This window comes from Abrus precatorius, unplaced genomic scaffold (genome assembly GCF_003935025.1).
Source record: "Abrus precatorius isolate BTA unplaced genomic scaffold, Abrus_2018 Scaffold10, whole genome shotgun sequence".
NCBI classification, from domain to species: domain Eukaryota; kingdom Viridiplantae; phylum Streptophyta; class Magnoliopsida; order Fabales; family Fabaceae; genus Abrus; species Abrus precatorius.
Window position 1 is genome coordinate 10,891,766 of NW_020874292.1, and position 22,992 is coordinate 10,914,757.

Genomic DNA, 22,992 nt, shown 5'->3' on the forward strand with positions numbered 1-22,992 from the left:
CTAATGGCACTGCGTGTCCCTGCAAGATTTCCCACTCTTTATCAATAGAAAATGTTAACCCTTTTTCGGGGCTGCTTATGTGACATGTTCTCGGTGGTTGAAACTTGAAACTATTTATGGAACTCTCATGATTGCGCAACGTGGAATCAAGTCCTCGAATCTATTTGTGAGATTCACCACATCTAAATCACCATCTTACTTGCGATATCGTCGTTTTTGAGAAGAAATTATATATATTAAGATATGAAATTATTTTAATATAACCATTTGTTTGTTTCTATCTTTATTTTAAATTTTAAAATAATTTTTAAAAACTGTTTTTAAGAAAAAAATAAAAAACAAATATACTTAGATTTTTTTTTTATGTACCTTTCATTAGTGACTGTTTTAAATTTTTTGAATTGCTCAATTAATGTAAAAATTTCATTTATTATATTTTTAATTTCTATATGAGTAAAAGCAAAAACCTAGATATAAATATTTTTAAAATTATTCTCTATTTAAAAAAATTGAAGTTTTAATCCAAAAATAAGCTCAATATACATCACCAAGGTAAAATTCAAACTTTAATCCAAAAATAACAGTAAATATATATATATATATATATATATATATTATATTTAAGTTTAATTTACAAAGAGTATCAGTAAAAATATAATAATTAATATTTTCTTAAACTTCTCCAAAAGAACAAATTCCATTTTCACTCTAGACAAATAATTAGAAACAAAGATAGTATATTATTATATACTGTTGTTATTTTTATTTTATTTCAATATAAATTTTACGAACGTAATGATGCACCGATCGATATTTCAAAGCCCAAGAGATCATATTATATGGTTGTACATTGGAAATACTAAAAGAAACTGTTTAAAATTCCCACTGTTGTCCTATGAAAAAAAATTTCAATAGGCACTAGGTCTATCGAATTTGCAACTATTGAGACTAAAATATAAAAAATAAAAAGTTTTGTTAACATTATTTTTAGAGAATTATTTATTATATTTTTATAATTTTAATATGTCTATTTTTTTTTATAAAAATTTTTAATTCGTGAATGTTTAGATTCGTCTCTAAAAATTAAAATTAATAAAATCTAAAAATAAAATAGTTAAATGAATTGCAATTTATAAGAATAATTAAAAATAAAAATATAACATGAAAAAGAAGTAAAACAATAACAAAAGAAACAAACACCCATTATAGAAACTAATTATGAATAAGCTTAGAACTATAGTTTCATTTTTAAGCTTACTATATTTTTTTCTCTAATTTTTTTTTATAAATTACGTTTTGGTTAATTGATAATTATTCATTATAATTCTACTATTATTTAATAATCATGTAATAACACTATTTTTATTTTCATATTACTATCCCGATCATGCAAGATAATTAATTAAAAAATATAAAAATCTAACAAAATTATTAATTAAATAACTGATCAGAAATATAAAATTCTGATTGATTCTTTAAGATTCTTGATTACATTTATCTTATAGGTCCACTAATAAGATGATAGTATAATCGCCTCTTATCTATTTGATTAAGGGTACCGGTGTTATAAGATTGATTCTAATAACCGAATGAAATCAATTGAATATAATTGACACAAGAGACAAACATTCATTAGAGAAAGTATGGTTGAAATCAAGTTATATAAAAAAAATCCACCATAGCTTCATGTACAATGATTTAATTACTCATATTATTTAATGAAAATATAAAAGCTAAACAAATAATAAAATTAATTTAAGTTTAATTATATTTTTGTCTCTATATATGATGAGTCCACATTTTATTAGTTTTTTTACTTGTCATTTTAATGTTTCTTAATTTAAAAAGTAAACTTAGGAATTGTAAATAACATAAAAACATAATTTTTGTCAAATATTATAGGTTTCTTAATTTTTGGTTAATTTACATTGATTTACATAGATAAAGTTTGCAATTTTGATCATTTAAATAATTGTGCAGGAGTTTCTAGACTTTTTTCATGAATTTTTAGCATTTGAGAAAGTTTGAGGTGAAAGTGATCACTTTGGAGTCCATATGAACACTACAGCAAGTTAGTTCCAAAAAGGTAGACCAGAGTGATCACTATGAACCCATAGTGACAACTCCAGAGAGGCCAAAAAGTACAAGACTTGCACGTAGCTACTATGGAACCATAGTAGACACTCTGGAGCAGCCAAAGTTATCACTCTGATGTCAAAGTGACAACTCCAGAGAGGCTAAAAACACAGGACCTGCACATAAACACTATAGAGCGAGAGTAAACACTTTGGGGCGTTGCGCGTTATCACTATGAAGCCAAAGTGACAACTTCAGAGAGGCCCAAATCACAGGTCTTGCGCGTAACCACAATGGAGTGAGCGTAAACACTATGGAACACTGCACGTTATCATTATGAAACCATAGTTGTCACTTTGGGCAAAAAAATTTCTGCACTATACATAGGATTTGAGAAATTAGGGTAGGGAGCTTCTTACATTTCTTTAGATTCTTTTGCCACTTTTGGAGCATTTTGCAGAGCTTAGGATCCTTGGGTGACAGCAAAGGCTAATCTTAGGGTTTGATTTACAATTTCTCTTCATTTTCTTTTAATTCTTGCATTATGATGTTGATTTTCCTTTGTTTCCATCTTGAATTTGTAAGACCCATCCCTATGGAGGGCTAAACTTTCTTGTAATCCTTAGTGAGTTCATGGGTTCTTGAATCCCTGGGTATAAATGTCAATATAATTCCCTTTCTCTCATGAATTTACATTTTCCAACTCTTTGAATTGAATTAATGGTTGAATGAGGGGGACATTGCTTAATTAACCCTAATTTGTTTTAATGAAATTCTTAACTTAGTTTGCTTAATCCTAAGTTAATTTCTAAGGTAGCGTTATCTTGGGGATGAGATATTGGAGCCCATGTAAATTGCTTAATTTGTATGGAATTTTAAGGTTAATTCTTGCTTTTTGAGTTACCCTAATTCAGAGAAAGAGGAAAAGTATTGAATCTTGAGAGGGATAAGGATAGAATTGCATGAACAAACTAAGGATTGCATATTTCATTGATTGGATTCATTATTTTCACCACTGAATTTACATTAAAATTGAAATTACACAAAACCCCCTTGTTTTAATTGCCATTTGAATTTTTCTGCATTTTTGCTGTTTCATTTAGTTTACTTCTTTCCATTATTTATAGTTAATCTCTAGTGCATGACCAGATCGAATCCTAGAGACTTGTATCCACTTGATCCAGAGATTGATAGGACATTTCATAGTAGCATTAGAACACATAGGAATAGTTTTGAACATTTTGAGGAGTCTTCATCTCCTTCATCTATCTATTCATCACCTCATTCATTAGAATTTGAAATTGAAAAAATGGCTGACAATAAAAGAACATTAAAGGAACTGGCTGCACCGGATGTAACATATCAAACTTTATGCATACAGTATCCTGATATTGATGCTCCCTTTGTACTAAAGACTGGACTAATACACTTGTTGCTAAGATTTCATAGCCTTGCAGGTGAGGATCCACACAAACACCTCAAGGAGTTCCACATTGTTTGTTCAACCATGAGGCCACAAGGTATGCCTGAGGAGCATGTCAAATTAAAGGTTTTTTCGTTCTCTCTGATGGATGCAGCCAAGGATTGGCTTTACTATCTCCCTCCAGGATCCATTGCTAGTTAGGACAACTTGAAGAGACTATTCCTAGAGAAATTTTTCCCAGCATCAAGAGCTGTGTCCATAAGAAAGGAAATATGTGGGATAAGGCAGCTTGAAAGAGAAACCCTTTATAAATATTGGGAAAGATTCAAGAGACTATGTGCTAGCTACCCCCATCATCAAATTAGTGATCAATTTTTGATACAATACTTTTATAAGGGACTGCACCCTTTGGACCGAAGCATGATAAACGCCGCAAGTGGAGAGGCGTTGGTTGACAAAACTCCGGTTGCAGCCCGCAACTTGATTGAGAACATGGTGATAACCACGTCGCAATGGTATCAAACAAACTAGATTTTCTTAAAAATTTTGCAATACAAGGAGTAAACCTAGGTCATCTCACAAGGACATAAGATACATTCTGTTTCTGGTTCCATCATGTGATTTCAGATTAGCTTAGAGAAGGATTGTTTTGAATTAAATTGTAAACAACAGAAAAGAAAAGAACAAGGAATAATTATAGCGAAACAAAATATGAAATTCAACCAAATCAAGATCTCAATCACTACAACGCAATTCTCATTGTTACACGAATATAATTCTAACGAATTTCCAATCAATACTAATTCAATACGACATTAATAACCCAAAATCTAAATCTAGAATATGAATTTCATCAAAACAAGAACTACAATCGCAAATCCAATGCTCTAACAAAATTCAGAACAATTAATTTATTGAATTAGATGAATTCATTTATTTCAAATCTGAAATTCCCATTCTCTGTTTAGAATGCAAATGAAAAATCAATATCATGAAAAACGTAATTATCCTAATCAGAAAAGAGGAGGAAAAGCGCGAATTCGATAGAACCTAACCCGAAACTCAAACGCAATGTTATTCTTGAAACCTTGAACCGATTGATGGATTAGCCTTGCTTCATGATCATGTTTGCTCCATCCAAAACCAGAAAATATGAAAAGATGGAAGGTAGAGAGACGAAAATAAAGGAAAGAATTTAAAATAAAGACTTTTGTAATTCTGAAAAATTGCGGGAAAAGAAAAATAAGGATTCGTACATAGAGTCATAACCTCTATTTAAAGATAAAATAATTGGGCTTAATTAAGGCCCAACTCCCTAATGAGTTTCCTAAACACCTAACTAAGTAAAAGACATAATAATTGGGCTTAATTAAGACCCAACTCCCTAACTAAGTAAAATCAACAATACAATCAAATTCTGAAAATTTTAATGCAGGGATGCAACATTGTGACGTAATTTTGGACTTAAAGATGCTCGAACTGGGCTTTTCTTCCAACATATAAGTTGTAGATCTCTGTCTTATCTTTCCAGGGACACCCATTTTGTCCAATTCTGAGTAGTGTAACTCCAGATATGGTCTTTGCAAAAAACTGTGTCAAAATAAGAAATTATGGCGGGAATTAAGAAAGATTTATATTTAAATCCTAAATTACTTACTAACACAAATCTAAACTAACACATCAAAATAATGCACTAATGAAGCTCAATTAAACCAAAAACATGGAAAGAAAGATGCACTAAAATATGATTATCAAATACCCGCACACTTAATCCTTTGCACTCCGGGGCAAAACTTTCTAATGAATTTCTAATGCAAAGAATAAAGAAAGAGAACAAACATTTCTAGAATCAAGGCAACAAACAATCAATGAGACACAAATGACATTAAAAGTAAGCAAGAAGGCAAGTTAAAATAAAGAAAGATTCAAAAATGATAGAACCTCACAGATAGTGTATAGCTCTCAACTCTCAAATATTTTCGGCTAGTATTTACGCTCAACACAACATGAAAACTAACACAATCAAGCTTTGACAAGCTTCTAATTTCCACAACTTGAAACACATGCTATTAAAGATCAAAAGGACTTTTGTTTAGCTTGTAATGTGGCCAAGGTAAAGGTTAGATGGAAAAGACATTTAGGCTTAAACAACCAAAGAGAAAAGAGGAGCAATGGGGAATAAGTTTAAATAAGCAAAAAGATTACCCCTAGAAAAATCTCCTAACCCCAATGGTTTTCCACATTTTTTTTTATTTTTTTTATATATATACTCTTTTTTTTTCTTTTGCTTGCTTTTCTTTCTTTCTTTCTTCTTCTTCTTTTTTTTTTATTTTTTTCTTAAATACCAAACAACTCAATATCCACAATATAGAAGTATTTCCTAGAGGCACCCCCACACTTATTAAAGACTCATTCCCAAAACAATTCCAAAGCTCCTATAATCCCTAAGGTTATGGAACATCATGGTTTTTTCACTATATGGCTTATAATGAGCTAAAATCAAGGAAGGGTTATAAAGGTTCAAAGGGGGTAAACAAGAGGAATCAATGTAAGGTAAGTCAATTTGGCAAAGTAGCTACAATTTGAAGAAAGGCCTAAATTATATCAATAATGCATGTGACAAGAAGCTTCAAAAAGATACAAGGCAAAACCAAAGGTAATCTAGCAACATGAGTGAAATCACACAAGAAAGAAGTAAAATATGCTCAAAATTCTCACAAGGTTTATATTCTATCATTAATGAATCAAACTCAAAATTTTTAAGCAACTTGCTCAACTAAAAATGTAAAAATGACTCATATCAAGTATTGCAACCTATCAACTAAAAATGGTGTAACAACTTTCACAATTCCTACATCTAGAAATTAAAAAGAAAGAATGAAAACTCCAACAAAACATCATCAAAACAGAAAAAAATAGAAGCACAAACTACAAAATTTGAAAAACAGCAAAAAACAAAAAAAATGGAAAACAGAAAACTGCAGAAAACAAAAAACAGAAAATGAAAACTGCAGAAAACGAAAACAGCAACACAAGTTTTCATGCAACTCCCCCCACACTTAAAAGTTACATTGTCCTCAATACAGCCAAACAACAAAGACAATTTCAAAGAATACAGAATGGGGAAAGAACTCCCCCAAGGTTCAAGAGTTGGTGCTTCCAAGGACATGCTTTCTATAATTTCCTCCTCCAACTTTGGACTTTGATGAAATTCCTTGAGTTGATGTCCATTGACATTGAAAATGCTACCGATGACTTCATTCTTAATTTCAACTGCACCATGGGAAAACACATTAGTAACAACAAAAGGACCATCCCATCTAGATCTAAGTTTACCGGCTATAAGTTTTAGGCGGGAATTGAACAAAAGCACTTGTTGGCCCACTTTGAACTCCTTTCTCAAAATATGTCTATCATGAAAGCGTTTGACTTTTTCCTTGTATATTTTTGAGTTCTCATAGGCTTCCAAACGAAGCTCCTCAAGTTGTTGTAATTAAAGCTTCCTTTCCATACCTGCTTGTTCAAACTCCAAGTTACAATGTCTTACCGCCCAATATGCTCTATGCTCAATCTCAACAGGCAGATGACATGTTTTACCAAACACAATCCTGTAAGGAGACATCCCAATCGGTGTTTGGTAAGTTGTCCTATGAGCCCAAAGAGCATCCTCCAAAAATTTGCTCCAATCTTTTCTATTGGGGTGTACTATCTTCTGCAAAATCTGCTTGATTTGCTTGTTAAAAACCTCGGCCTGCCCATTAGTTTGGGGATGATAAGCTGTAGACACTCGATGCATAACCCCATACTTATGAAGAAAAGCCTGCATGCTTCTATTGCAAAAATGGCTTCCCCTATCACTGATAATGGCTTTAGGCACACCAAACTTGCAAAAAATGTTAGATCTAACAAAATCCACAACAACTTTAGAATCATTAGTTTTGGTGGCCTTAGCCTCTACCCATTTGGAAACATAATCTACAATTAGTAAAATAAATGTGTAACCAAAAGATACAAGAAATGGACCCATAAAATCAATACCCCATACATCAAAAACCTCACAGAAAATGATCGGCTGCTGGGGCATCTCATGTCTCTGTGTAATGGCCATCCCTGCTCTCTCACACTGCTCACAGGTGCTGGAGAATTGATGTGCATCTCTGAAAATGGTAGGCCAGTAAAACCCACTATCCAACACGTTCCTAGCTGTCCTATATGGTCCATAATGTCCTCCAACAGGTGAACCATGACAAAATTAAAGCACAGAATGGATCTCCTGATCTGGAATGCACCTTCGAATCACTTGGTCGCTGCAAAATCTCCAAAGATAAAGGTCATCCCAAACATAATATTTAGCCTCACTTTTTAGTTTGGCTATCTGTGCTTTAGACGCATCTGTAGGAAAGACACTTGCAACCAGGTAATTCACAATATCAGCAAACCAAGGAGTAATATCATGTAACTGCATCAACTGCTCCTCAGGAAAATCATCTTTAATCGGAAAGGGATCAACATTTCCCCCTTCAATCCTACTCAAGTGATCTGCTACCAAATTCTCTGCACCACTCCTATCTCTGATCTCAATATCAAACTCCTGAAGGAGAAGCATCCATCTGATCAATCTGGGTTTAGCATCGGGCTTCTTTAACAGGAATTTCAAAGCTGCATGGTCAGAATATACAATAATCCTAGAGCCTAGCAAATATGAATGAAATTTATCTAAAGCAAATACAATAGCTAGAAGCTCTTTTTTAGTAGTGGTGTAATTAACTTGAGCTGCATCCAATGTGCGAGAAGCATAAGCTATTACATGAGAAAGCCTCCCAACCCGCTGAGCTAGAACAGCTCCAAGTGCATAGTTGGATGCGTCGCACATGAGCTCGAAAGGAAGCTCCCAATCAGGTGGCTGAACAATAGGTGTGGTGGTAAGCCGCTGCTTCAGCTCCTGAAAAGCTAGCTGACAAGGCTGATCGAAAACAAACTCTACCTCTTTCTGCAGAAGCTTGGACAATGGCAGTGCAATCTTGCTGAAGTCATGTATAAATCTCTTGTAAAAACCTGCATGTCTAAGGAAGGAACGCACTTCTCGCACAGAAGTGGGGTAAGGTAGAGAAACAATGATATCAATTTTAGCCTTATCAACCTGAATACCCTGATTGGAGACTAAGTGACCCAAGACTATACCCTCTGTGACCAAAAAATGACACTTCTCAAAATTTAATACAAGGTTACTTTGGATGCACCTATGTAATACCTTAGATAAATTTTCTAGGCATGCATTAAATGAAGAACCATAGACAGTAAAATCATCCATAAACACCTCCATGCAACTCTCCAAAAGGTTAGAAAATATACTCACCATACACCTTTGAAAAGTGCCCGGAGCGTTGCACAAACCAAATGGCATCCTGGTGTAAGCAAATGTGCCAAATGGGCAGGTGAATGTGGTCTTGTGTTGGTCCTCTGGTGCAATATGAACCTGCATGTATCTAGAAAATCCATCTAAAAAGCAGTAATGGGATTTACCTGCCAGCCTCTCCAAAACCTGATCGATAAATGGAAGAGGGAAATGATCCTTGCAAGTAGCCTGGTTAAGTCTTCTGTAATCTACACAAACTTGCCAACTGTTTTGAACTCTGGTTGGAGCCAACTCATCATTCTGATTCTTCACCATAATCATCCCAGTCTTCTTTGGGACCACCTGCATAGGACTAACCCACTTACTGTCAGAAATGGGATAAATAATACCTGCTGCCAGTAGCTTTGTGACCTCCTTCTTCACAACATCTAGAATAGTAGGATTGAGTGGTCTTTGTGGCTGTCTCACAGGTCAAAACTCATCCTCCAATAAAATTCGGTGCATACAAATAGCAAGACTAATTCCAGGAAGGTCGGCAAGAGTCCAACCAATGGCCTTCCTATGCTCTCTCAAAACCTGCAATAATCTCTCCTCTTAATCAGAGTTGAGATCACGAGCAATAATGACAGGAAGTCATTGGTTGTCCTCTAAGTAAGCATACTTCAGATGTGCAGGCAAAGGCTTAAGCTCTATTGATGGAGGTGGAGATAGGTCAACTGCTAGTGTTGAAACATCTACTGGTGTAACTATATCTGCTGCACCTGCAACATCAACACTACAAACAGCACACATAGATGAATCATCACAAGTACAGGATGGGTTATTAAAATCTGCAAAATCAGCAAATAAATCATCTAAATTTTTGCAATCATCAACAAGTAAATCAATAACATCTAAACTGAAAACAGAATGGTTCTCTGTTGGGTGTCTCATTGCTTCAAAAATGCTGAAATGCACCAAATTGTCACCAAACTCCATAGAAAGGGTCCCTGCATGCACGCCTATCTTTGTTCGCGCGGTCCTCAAAAATGGTCTCCCAAGGATTAATGTAGCATTGCTGGGTAGGTCGTCCTTCATCTCTAGAATGTAAAAATCAGCAGGAAAAAGAAGGTCCTTAACCTTGACAAGAACATCTTCCATGACACCAAGTGGCTGCACAGTGCTTTTGTTGGCTAGCTGGACTACAATTCCTGTAGGAATCAAATCTCCAATCTGTAATGATCTAAAAACAGATGCAGGCATAACATTAATTGAAGCACCTAAATCCAGCATAGCATTTGTAAAAACTTCCTCTCCAATAGTACAAGGAATGGTGAAAGTTCCTGGATCTTTGCACTTCTGTGGTGACTCAGGTGGAATGATCACCAACACATTCTTATTCTGGAGAAGTGCAGAACCATTTCTCCCCATACTCACTCGCTCATTACCCTTCAGCTTCCTCTTGTTAGTACACAATTTCTTTAGAAACTTTGCATATTTTGGAACTTGTCGGATGGCATCAAGGAGAGGAATATTTACTTCTATTCTGCTAAACATGTCCAGCAACTCATTATCCGACTCTGGTTTTTTTCTTGATGCTACTTGTCTGTTCGGGAAGGGCAGTGGAACATGTTTCTCCGTGGCTGCATCACTATTGTTTTTAGAATCTGGTGCTACAGCTGCAACTGCTGGTAACTCTTTTCCACTTCGCAGTGTAATAGCACTCACATTTCCCTTTAGATTCATGACTGTTTGAGAAGGCAGATTACTGGAACCTTGAGACTGAGTCTGACTCAATTGAGTTGCTAGCTGTCCAACCTGAATCTTCAAATCCTGGACAGTTGCTTGCATGTTCTGTTGAAACTGCAGGTTGTTTGTAGCCATCTGTTGCATCATCTCCTGAAATGACGGCTCACTTCTTTGTGCAGGAGGGGGTGGTGGAGGTGGCTGTTGCCTGAATGGAGGCTGATATTTGCCTACAGCAGGTTGAAATGAAGGTTGTTGGCTTTGTTGCTACTACTGCTGTTGCCCCCCCATTTTAGGTTTGGATGATCTCTCCAACCTGGATTATATGTCTGGGAGTATGGGTTATAATTCTGATGCTGCTGATTTGGAGCTCTATATTGCTGCTGTTGGTTTGTTTAGATTCCAGAAACATTCGCATCTGTCTCTTGCAATGTAGGGCATGAATTCGTAGGGTGCTCAGTGGAAATACATATGCCACAGACTCTTGCTAGTTGCTCACTTACTGCACTTACTTGTTGTTGACCAATTGCCAAATGCCTCACCATAGTGGTCAACTCGTTGATTTTGTTTTCTAGCCTCTGATTTTTCACACCATAAACAGCACTAGTACCAGGACCAAGTGCTATCTCATTCACTCCCTTAGCAGCTCCTTTGAATCCGAATTGTTGAGTGTTGGCTGCCATGTTTGTAATAAGTTGTCTTGCAGCGTGTGGTGTCTTATCCATCAATGCTCCTCCACTTGCCGCATCTATCATACTCCTGTCCATCAAAGTTAGTCCCTCATAAAAATATTGAATTAGTAATTGCTCACTTATTTGATGGTGGGGACAGGTAGCACACAGCTTGTTGAATTTCTCCCAATAGTCATACAAAGTCTCCTCATTCAGCTGCCTTATACCACAAATCTCTTTCCTTATTGCTGTAATTTTGGAGGCAGGGAAGAATTTTTCCAGAAATAACCTCTTCATTTGATTCCATGTAGTGATTGTTGAAGGTAGGAAGTAAAGCCAGTCTTTTGCAACACCATCCAGAGAGAAAGGAAACGTCTTCATCTTGACATGGTCTTCAGGCACTCCCTGAGGTCTCATGGTGGAACACACCACATGAAACTCTTTTAAATGCTTATGAGGATCTTCACCTGCAAGTCCATGAAACTTTGGCAACAAATGGATAAGTCCAGATTTAAGCTCATAGGAAATTGTTTCATCTTCAGGATATTGGACACACCATGACTGATACACAACATTAGGTGTGGCCAATTCCTTCAAAGTTAGCTCAGGGTTATAAGTCATATTCTCAATTTCAAGTTCAGATTCATTAACAGTAGGATTAACAGTTTCAGAAGAAGCACCAAATACACTACCACTATTTTTGCTAGCTCTTATCCTACGAAGTGTTCTTTCTATCTCAGGATCAAGTTGATTCACTACACTAGGGTTGGCCCTGGTCATGTAAGGTTAGAACCAACAAGCACTCAATGAATGCACAAAGTAGGTTTACAAATCAAGTACCATCAAAATGCAAGATATGAATGAAGTGGGACCATGATAAATCTCTTTTTGGTATAGAAAAACACCACAAAAAATTTCATATTTTTTTGAATTGATTTACTATGGAAACTAAAAGCCTAAAATCAAGAAAAATAGGTCAATAAATGCTGAAAAATAAAAAAAATTTAGAAAACATGCGATTTTTGAAAATTGGGGCAGCCTTAACTGGCAGAGCGGGTTGCAATAGATAGGAAATTTTTTTCTACCCCAAAGTCATGTGTGGTGGGTTAATTTCTGACATTTCTAGCAAAAGTTATGGCACTTTTAAGTTTCACAAAAATTCTCTTGGCCACCACAATGTATCTCTTTTTCTATTAATGATTTTTGCAATCTACCAACTCTAAACACTAATATACACTAAAAGAAATATGGACACAAAAATTCAGATCAAAATTCAATCTCTAGGTATTTTTTTGGAATTTTTCAAAATCTAATGAATAGTGCATGAACAGTAAAATATGATATCAAAATATGCAGCAACTATGTTTTTCGCATGCAGCCACAACAATTGAACCAATCACAATCACACACTCAATTGCAATGAAATAATGGAATAGACAATCAAATGATCATGAATAAACATTAAAACACGAATTAATCAACACACACATACGAATTGAAATGCAAAACTAAATCTGCAAACGAACACATAAACATAAACACAAAACGCAGAATGGAATAGACGAACAAAATGCACAATAAAATAAAAACACAGATGAAATGTAACACAAACACAGAAACACCGAATCAATTAGTACACATGATGAAATAAAAACAAATTGACTTATGTCCCCGGCAATGGCGCCATTTTGATAACCACGTCGCAATGGTATCAAACAAACTAGATTTTCTTAAAAATTTTGCAATACAAGAAGTAAACCTAGGTCATCTCACAAGGACATAAGATACATTCTGTTTCTGGTTCCATCATGTGATTTCAGATTAGCTTAGAGAAGGATTGTTTTGAATTAAATTGTAAACAACAGAAAAGAAAAGAACAATGAATAATTATAGCGAAACAAAATATGAAATTCAACCAAATCAAGATCTCAATCACTACAACGCAATTCTCATTGTTACACGAATATAATTCTAATGAATTTCCAATCAATACTAATTCAATACGACATTAATAACCCAAAATCTAAATCTAGATTATGAATTTCATCAAAACAAGAACTGCAATCGCAAATCCAATGCTCTAACAAAATTCAGAACAATTGATTTATTGAATTAGGTGAATTCATTTATTTCAAATATGAAATTCTCATTCTCTATTTAGAATGCAAACGAAAAATCAATATCATAAAAAACGTAATTATCCTAATCAGAAAAGAAGAGGAAAAGCGCGAATTCGATAGAACCTAACCGGAAACTCAAACGCAATGTTGTTCTTGAAACCTTGAACCGATTGATGGATTAGCCTTGCTTCATGATCATGTTTGCTTTGGACAAAACCAGAAAATATGAAAAGATGGAAGGTAGAGAGACGAAAATAAAGGAAAGAATTTAAAATAAAGACTTTTGTAATTTTGAAAAATTGCAGGAAAAGAAAAATAAGGATTCGTACATAGAGTCATAACCTCTATTTAAAGATAAAATAATTGGGCTTAATTAAGGCCTAACTCCCTAATGAGTTTCCTAAACACCTAACTAAGTAAAAGACATAATAATTAGGCTTAATTAAGACCCAACTCCCTAACTAAGTAAAATCAACAATACAATCAAATTCTGAAAATTTTAGTGCAGGACCGCAAAATTGTGACGCAATTGTGGAGTTGAAGATGCTCGAACTGGGATTTTATCCCAACAGAGAAGTTGTAGATCTATGTCTTATCTTTCCAGGGACACCAATTTTGTCCAATTCTGAGTAGTGTAGCTCCAGATATGGTCTTTGTAAGAAACTGTGTCAAAATAAGAAATTATGGCGGGAATTAAGAAAGATTTATATTTAAATCCTAAATTACTTACTAACACAAATCTAAACTAACACATCAAAATAATGCACTAATGAAGCTCAATTAAACCAAAAACATGGAAAGAAAGATGCACTAAAATATGATTATCACATGGCTGCCAACTCCCAACAATTTGCAACAAGACAAAATTCTTGTGTCACCAGAAATGTGAGTGAAGTACAAGTTGCTGAATCTAGTAAGCTGGAACACAAACTTGATAAATTAACATCCATGGTGAAGCAATTAGCTTCCATGCAAAAGAGTGTTGTTGCATCTTCACCTCCTCCACCATCCAACCCAGCCATGTTGTGTGGTATTTGCTCAGCTACAGATCACTACACTGATAGCTGCCTCACACTACAAGAGTCTGACAGTCTAGAATGTAATCCTCAGGCTTATGCTGCAAACATTTACACTAATAAATTTCCTTTTCCAAATTCGCAGCAACAACCCAATTGAGATTTATCTTCCAATAGATACAACCCAAGCTGGAGGCACCATCCAAATCTAAGATGGGGAAGCAATTCTCAACAACACAATCAGCAGCAAGGCACTTAATATCAAGCACATCATGCTGGTCCAAATAGATCCCATCAATCCCAACATCAACCACAACAAGCCTAGCACCATCATCAACCATCTTCTTCACAACCAAATGCATCCCAGAAAAATGAACCATCATTGGAGGAGCTCATGAAGCAATTGACCATGAACAACATCACTTTCCAGCAGAGAACCGAGGCTAGTATCAAAACTTTGGAGAATCAAATGGGACAGTTAGCCTCCTCTCTAAACCAGATGCAATCTCAAGGCTCAGGGAACCTCCTTGCACAAACTGTTGTGAATCCCAAAAATGTGAGTGCAATCACCTTGAGGTCTGGAAAAGTGATGCAAGAGCCCACATTGCCCAAAGAGAAGGAAGACTCAAGTTGTACTCCAGCTACAGTTGGTCAAAATGGAGAGAAAATGACTCAAGAACAACCAGAACCTACTCCTACCCAACAAAAGGTAGCAGAAAATATTGAAAGGCCAATTCCTCTGCCATTCCCTCCGAGAGTTATTCAGCCAAGTAAAAAGATTGAAGAGGCTGAGAAAGAGATTTTTGAGACCTTCAGGAAGGTAGAGGTGAACATACCTCTACTAGATGCAATCAAGCAAATTCTCAAGTACGCCAAGTTCTTGAAAGACTTATGCACCCATAGGAGGCGTCTCAAAGGTAATGAGAAAGTAAATATGGGTAGGAATGTTTCTGCACTTTTTGAAAAACAAAGGTCCACAATGCCTGAGAAATGTAAGGATCCAGGAACATTCACTATCCCATGCATCATTGGTAATAATAAAATTGAGAATGCCATGCTAGATTTAGGAGCATCTATAAATGTAATGCCTTTGTCCATTTTTACTTCACTGTCTCTTGGCCCTCTATAGCCTACAGGTATGGTTATTCAGTTAGCCAACAGAAGCATAACAAACCCAGCTGGGATTGTTGAAGATGTACTTGTCAGGGTGAATGATCTCATCTTCCCAGCTGACTTTTACATTTTGGACATGCAAGAGGGAGAGTCAATGAAGAGTGATGCACCAATCATATTGGGAAGACCGTTCTTGATGACCGCAAGAACAAAAATTGATGTGCATGCCGGGACATTTACCATGGAGTTTAGGGACAGCATTGTGCGCTTCAACATACTTGATGCTATGAAGCATCCATCTGAAGAACATTTTGTCTTCCAAATTGATTTATTTGATGATTTGATAGATGAATAATTTTTTGAATTTTTAGAAACAAATTTTTCTTTTGATTTTACTGAATGTATTGATACTTCCATTTGTGAATATTGTAATAATTCTTCTATGTATGACTCTTGTATTTCTGACTTTTTGAATGTGAATTCTACAAATTCTAATATTGAAGAGATTGACAAATTGATAGGGGAAGAATGTGATGTTTTGAATTCAGCAAGTACAATTGAATCTAACCCCTTTGATTTGAATGTTGCAGAGATTTCTTCTACTGAGAGTGCTAAACCACTTTCTTCTGTGGAGCAACCTCCAGCACTGGAGCTTAAACCTTTACAAGAACATTTGAAATATGCCTATCTAAAGGCAGATGAGAAGCTTCCAGTGATAATTTCCACCAAGCTGAATGTAGAACAAGAGGAGAAACTCCTAGAAGTGATTAAAAGGCACAAGAAAGCTATAGGCTGGACCCTTGCTGATATTCCTGGAATCAGCCCCTCTCTTTGTATGCACAGAATATTATTAGAGGAGGGTGCTAAGCCAGTAAGGCAGCCTCAGAGGAGGGTAAATCCCTTTATTCTAGACGTGGTGAAGAAGGAGGTCACCAAGTTGCTGCAAGCTGGGATTATCTACCCTATATCAGACAGCACTTGGGTCAGCCCGATCCAAGTGGTTCCAAAGAAATCTGGACTCACTGTGGTGAAGAATGAAAAAGATGAGTTGATACCCACCAGAGTCCAGAATAGTTGGAGAGTCTGCATAGACTACAGAAGGCTTAACCAAGCAACCCGGAAGGATCACTTCCCATTGCCTTTCATTGATCAAATGTTGGAAAGGTTGGCTGGTAAGTCTCATTATTGTTTTCTTAATGGTTTTTTCGGTTATTTTCAAATTTGCATAGCACCTAAAGACCAGGAAAAAACCACTTTTACATGTCCTTTTGGCACTTTTGCCTATAGGAGAATGCCCTTTAGCTTGTGCAATGCTCTAGGGACATTTCAAAGATGCATGCTTAGTATTTTTTCTGATTTAGTGGAGCATTGCATAGAAGTCTTCATGGACGATTTCACTGTGTATGGCCCATCTTTTTTTGCATGCTTAGTTAATTTAGAAAAGGTTTTGAAAAGATGTATTGATACTAACCTTGTACTAAATTTTGAAAAATGTCATTTCATGGTAGAGCAAGGTGTAGTATTAGGCTATATCATTTCTGAAAAGGGAATTGAAGTAGATCCCGCAAAACTTGATGTTATTGCACAACTGCCTTACCCCTCTTGTGTTTGAGAGGTTCGTGCTTTTCTTGGCCATGCAGGGTTCTATAGGAGATTCATTAAGAACTTCTCCAAAATTGCCATTCCCCTGTCTAAGCTTTTGCAAAAGGAGGCTGAGTTCAATTTTGATGAAAAGTGCAAAGAAGCGTTTAATATGCTTAAGGAAGCCCTGACCACCACACCCATCATCCAACCTCCAGATTGGACCACACTATTTGAATTAATGTGTGATGCATCCAATTTTGCAGTAGGAGCTGCATTGACACAGCGGATTGGTAAGTTTCCTCATATCATTTATTATGCTTCTAGAACTTTGGATTCAGCACAATGTAATTATACCACAACTGAAAAAGAATTGTTGGCCATAGTTTTTGCACTGGACAAGTTTAGATCATATCTGTTAAGGTCAAAAGTTGTGGTTTTTACTGATCATTCTGCCTTGAAGTATTTGCTGAAAAGACAGATTCTAAGCCTAGGCTTATAAGGTGGATGCTCTTACTTCAAGAATTTGATTTGGAGATCAAGGATAGAAGTGGAACCCAGAATTTGGTAGCCGACCACCTGAGCAAGATAGAGGGAATTCTAGACTCTTCCAATTTTAGATGATTTTCCTGATGAACAACTCTTAGAGTTGTATGTTTCACAGGCACCCTAGTATGCTGATATTGTTAACTTTCTTGTTGTAGGAGTTTTTCCAACAGGTGCACCAAAAGCTAAAAAGGATAGGATAAGGAGTGATGCCAAACATTACGTTTGGGATAACCCTTATTTATGGAAATTCTACAGTGACCAAGTCATCAGAAGGTGCGTGCCTGATGAAGAAATTCCATCCATACTGCAGTTTTGTCACGCCTCAGCTGTAGGAGGTCATCAAGGACCTCAGAGGACAGCAAAAAAGGTGCTGAATGCAGGGCTGTATTGGCCATCTATTTTTAAGGACTCATGGCAAGCATATTCTACCTGTGAGAGATGCCAAAGAGCGAGAGGAGTAATTACATGGAGACAGAAGATGCCCCAACAGCCCATCCTCTATTGTGACATCTTTGATGTCTAGGGTATTGATTTTATGGGGCCATTCCCCTCCTCTTTTGGTTTTCTTTATATACTTCTTGTTGTTGATTATGTCTCAAAATAGATGGAAGCTAAAGCCACTAGAACTGATGATGCTAGAGTTGTTGCAGAGTTTGTTCGTAGCAACTTATTTTGTAGGTTTGGAATCCCTAGAGCCATCATTAGTGATCAAGGAAGTCACTTCTGCAATAGGACTATGGAAGTCTTCTTGAAGAAATATAGAATTGTACAAAAAGTTTCCACGCCTATCACCCACAGACAAATGGGCAGGCTGAGCTCTCTAATAGGGAAATCAAGAAAATACTTGAGAGAGTAGTGCAGCCCCTTAGAAAAGACTGGAGCCGCAGGCTTGATGATACCTTGTGGGCACATAGAACAGCATTCAAGACACCCTTGGGAATGTCACCATACAGGGTGGTCTATGGAAAAGCCTGCCATCTACCAGTTGAGGTGGAACACAAAGCTTATTGGGCAGTAAAGACTTGCAACATCCATTATGACTCAGCTGGAGAACAAAGGAAATTACAGCTGCAGGAGTTAGAGGAGCTACGTCTTGAGGCCTATGAGAACTCCAGAATTTACAAGGAAAAGACTAAACAATACCATGATAAGAAGATTTCAAGCAAAGAGTTCTACGTTGGTCAAAAGGTTCTTTTGTTTAATTCTCGTCTTAAACTCATGCCTAGAAAGCATAAGTGACTCCACTAGCAAAAGTTTTATGGTGAATGGGCACCGCTTGAAGCCATTCTTGCAAAACTCAGCTACCTTGGAAGAAGTTGAAGAGATTGACTTGAAATCACCATGCACCAACATCCATTCCAACCCTTGGCCCCCATAACTCATTTCATACGTCAAGCTAGTGACGTTAAAGAAGCGCCGTGTGAGAGGCAACTCACAAGTTGATTGAGAATTTTTTGTTTTTATTTTTTTTATTTTTTTATGGTTCTTTTCATTCAATAAGCATTTTTTATGATTAAGCTGTGAATTGAGATGAATTAAACATGGGTCTATTACATATCCTTCATTCTTTTTACAATGAACAATTTTAAATTTTGAATTTGCTGCATGCAGAGACCATAGGAAGTCCCTATGCACTAAGACCTATCCAAGGTGTCCACTTCCATTTCATAGTAGTTACTTTCATGCTAAGGTAAGTGAACCCACTCTCTGTAGTTTTCACTTTCAGCCTATAGTGATCACTTTAAAAAGGTTTATAGGTCATGAATCTGCGCGTAATCACTCCCAATTCATAGTGAACACGCGCAGATGACTGGAATGTAGAAGGCTCTCTGTAGTTATCACTTTGGTTCCATAGTGATAAGTACAGAGGCAACTCCTAGGCTATCTTTGATGCGCGTAGTTACTCCCATTTCATAGTAACTACGCGCAACCCATTTCACAAAACACCTTCTCTATAGTTATCACTTCCACACCATAGTGATTACGCACAGCACTTCACTTGCCAAATACAAATGCGCGTGTTTACTATGGTTCAAAAGTGATAACGCCCAAAACCTACATAAACTGAAAGTGATTACTCCAGCCCTTACTCTCCCTCCAAACCTCTGAGCGCTCTCACTCTCATCTCCAACCTTCCTTGATTTCCCCATTTCCCTTCGCTATTATGTGCTAAAACCCACTCCATTCTGTATTTTTGCAATAATCTCAAACTCCTATCCAGGTAAATTTTCCAATTTTGTCTCTTTCTGTGTTAGGGTTCATAAATGTAGAATTTGGGGATTTTGATCTGGGGTTACATACTTTGAAATTTCTATGTGCATTCTGTTAGTCGAAGTAGGATTGCCTGATTCAAAGGGATTAGGGGTGTTTAATTGTGATGAATTGTGCATTTCACCATTGCTCTAGCCCTAGCATGCTCGCTATCAATTGGAAACTTTGATTTTAACTCTCGTTTATGGAGTTGTTATGCAAGTACTTTCAATTTGAACATGATTATGCGTTTGAAAGGGGTTGGGGTACTTTCAGTTGGGTAATATGTTGTGTTCCACCATTATCAACCCTAAGGTAGTCACTCTCATTCGAAATTTTAGATAATTGTGTATTCTGATGTAATGGCAACCATTCTAGGCCTGTAATCCACTGATTTTAGCTACGTTAACATGATTGCCACGAGGTCTGGAGTGTTATCTTAGTTCCACTCAATGCATTTTTTATAATTACTGTCATTTGGGAATTATGTTCTGAGCCTTTGCACTGAAATTGTTTTTAATATTCTGTAAATTGCAATCTAAATTGTTGGTGGAAAGGAATTAAGATTGTGTGCTTGCTTGATGATTCATTCCCCTGTGTGTACATTGCCTTGAATAACACTCTGCTGCAATTGCTCTATACTCCCATTTGTCAGACTTTAACAATTGCCACACCATGCATACTTGCATCCCAAAATTTTCAATACTTCTGTTATAATTCTCACTGTGCCTTACTACATATTGGTAAACTTAAAATGCCATTTTCACTTCACTGCATACGTATGCATTTCTATCTTAATTCTGCATTCTAGAATTTGAGACTACCCTGCCTGTGCTTGAACCTTTCATGCATAACAATTGTGTTGAAAATTCTGATATACACTTGTTTGATCAAAAGGGATTGAGAGTTATTACTTTGGTTATATGTGTTCTGTACTATTGCTGCATCATAGGGTACCTACTTTCATTTTTAGTGGTGACTATCTTGCATGTTTGATACAATAGGGACTGATTTAATTTTCTGCCTGCATAATATTCACTAGTTCATTGCAATTCACTGCCATTGGCTGCAGCCATTAGTGTACAAGCATGAAATGCACTTCATTCACTCTGTATTACCTTGACATACTTAGCATATGCATCTCTGCCACATCCTCTCATTCTCTGCATTGCTGTGCTATTATGTTGATGCATGTCTGGCCCTGACTGCAACCTATTTAGCTTACTTCATCTGTGATACACTCTGAACACACTCACACCTATACTAATCTTTGCTGCTCCAAATTAATCACTTTCATTTTGTTGTGTACATTACTTTAATGGACAGTGGCTGATTAGTTTACCTCATGCATATTTATTTATTCATGTTGAGCTGCATAACCCCACTGTTCCACTGCACACATGCATAAATCCCTGTTCATCATTCTATGCAAATTGAAAATGACCATTCTTGTAAATTACTTGCATAGAAACTATTCTTTAGTGGCCTACTACTACTTGTGTGATTTTTGTGCACTTATTTTCATTCTGCTGCATCATTGTCCATCTCCAATTTGGTTGACTCGTTGTTGTCTTGCCTGAACCATAATGTGATCATTTTAGCATTGTAATCCATCATAATATTCTGGCTTAATCCTTCACTATTCAGTTGCATGATTATTTTAGTTGATACATACAATTACTGCATAATATACATGTATATCTCACACAGCTTCCTTTCTTCTGTAGCAAGTATGGTTAACACACCAAGGAAGAGCACTCCAAGGTCCAAGAGGGCCAAAACAGCTGGTGCCTCTTCCTCTGTACCTCCACCTAACCATGACCCTAGGCTTAGGTCCTTGGAACATGAAGAATATTTTAAAACAAATATCTTGAGAAGGAAGCTGGTGCAGGACCGTAACTTTGAAATTCAAGAAGGCACCTATCCCCAATTTGAGGAGGAGATTCAGAGAAGAGGATGGGACCTTTTCACGACTTGTGCTAGTAATGGGTGGAAGGAAATCACCCAAGAGTTCTTTGCCAATGCAATAAGGGTTAAAGGCAACACTCTCCCTCCTAGACACAGCATGGTGAGGGGAAAACTGATCAACTTCACCCCCTCCAACATCCAAAGAGTTCTGAATATCCCAGCTGTGCATAAGTCAGCTGGCCAACTGGATTTTACCACCTTCAGCATCCAGGAGGATAAGGACTACAAGCCTATTCTTGAAACTGTCTGCAAGGAAGGTGAGAATTGGGAATTTGACTGCAAGATGCAGCCCAAGAACTTAACTACAAGGCACCTTATCCCTGCAACAAAAGTCTGGAGTGTCTTCATTCTCAGTTCTTTCATGCCGGTTCTCCACTCCTTTACCTTAGCAGTGAAAAGAGCAGAGCTCATTTATGCAATTCTGACAGGCATGCCCATCCATGTGGGTGAGGTAATCAACAGTGCCATCATGGACATCTTAAGCAGGAGCAGAGATTCCATGGGTTTTCCATCCATCATCACCATGCTATGCCAAGATGCTGGGGTAGATTTTGGCAACTACCTGTAGAAAATCAGAGCTGCCCCTCCTATTACTACAACAATGGTGAAGGACTTCTTCAAATCTAGAAAGATTGCTGACCCATAACTATCCCTACCAACTGACTACAGGAGGGATACTCCAATGAAGATGAGGGAGCAGATGAAGCAGCTTGCTCTGAGGCAGGATTCCATTCATGTTGGGCAGAAGGCCCTCATGACTCTGATGGACACTATGCTATTGAACATAAGGAAGAAGCTGGGGATGACTACCACACAGCTTTATGAAGCCCCTACTTTCAGTGCCCCTTATCTACGAGCAGCAGTTCAGAGTGACCTTCCACCTTTTCCTCCTCCTGCCCTTACCAGAGCTAAAGCAGATGACAGCAGCTCTAGTATCTCAGATGACGACCTTCCAGTAGCAGCAGAAGAAGGTAAAAATGATGACTCTGCCTTTTCCAGTTCTGATGAAGATGCAATTTAGTTTTAGTTTCTTTTTCACTGCACTCACTTTTCACTTACTTTCTGCTATTTCCCTGTATTTACTGCTAACCATCAATTCCTTGTAAATATCGCACATTTCTGTTTCCACCTTTACCGCTTTATT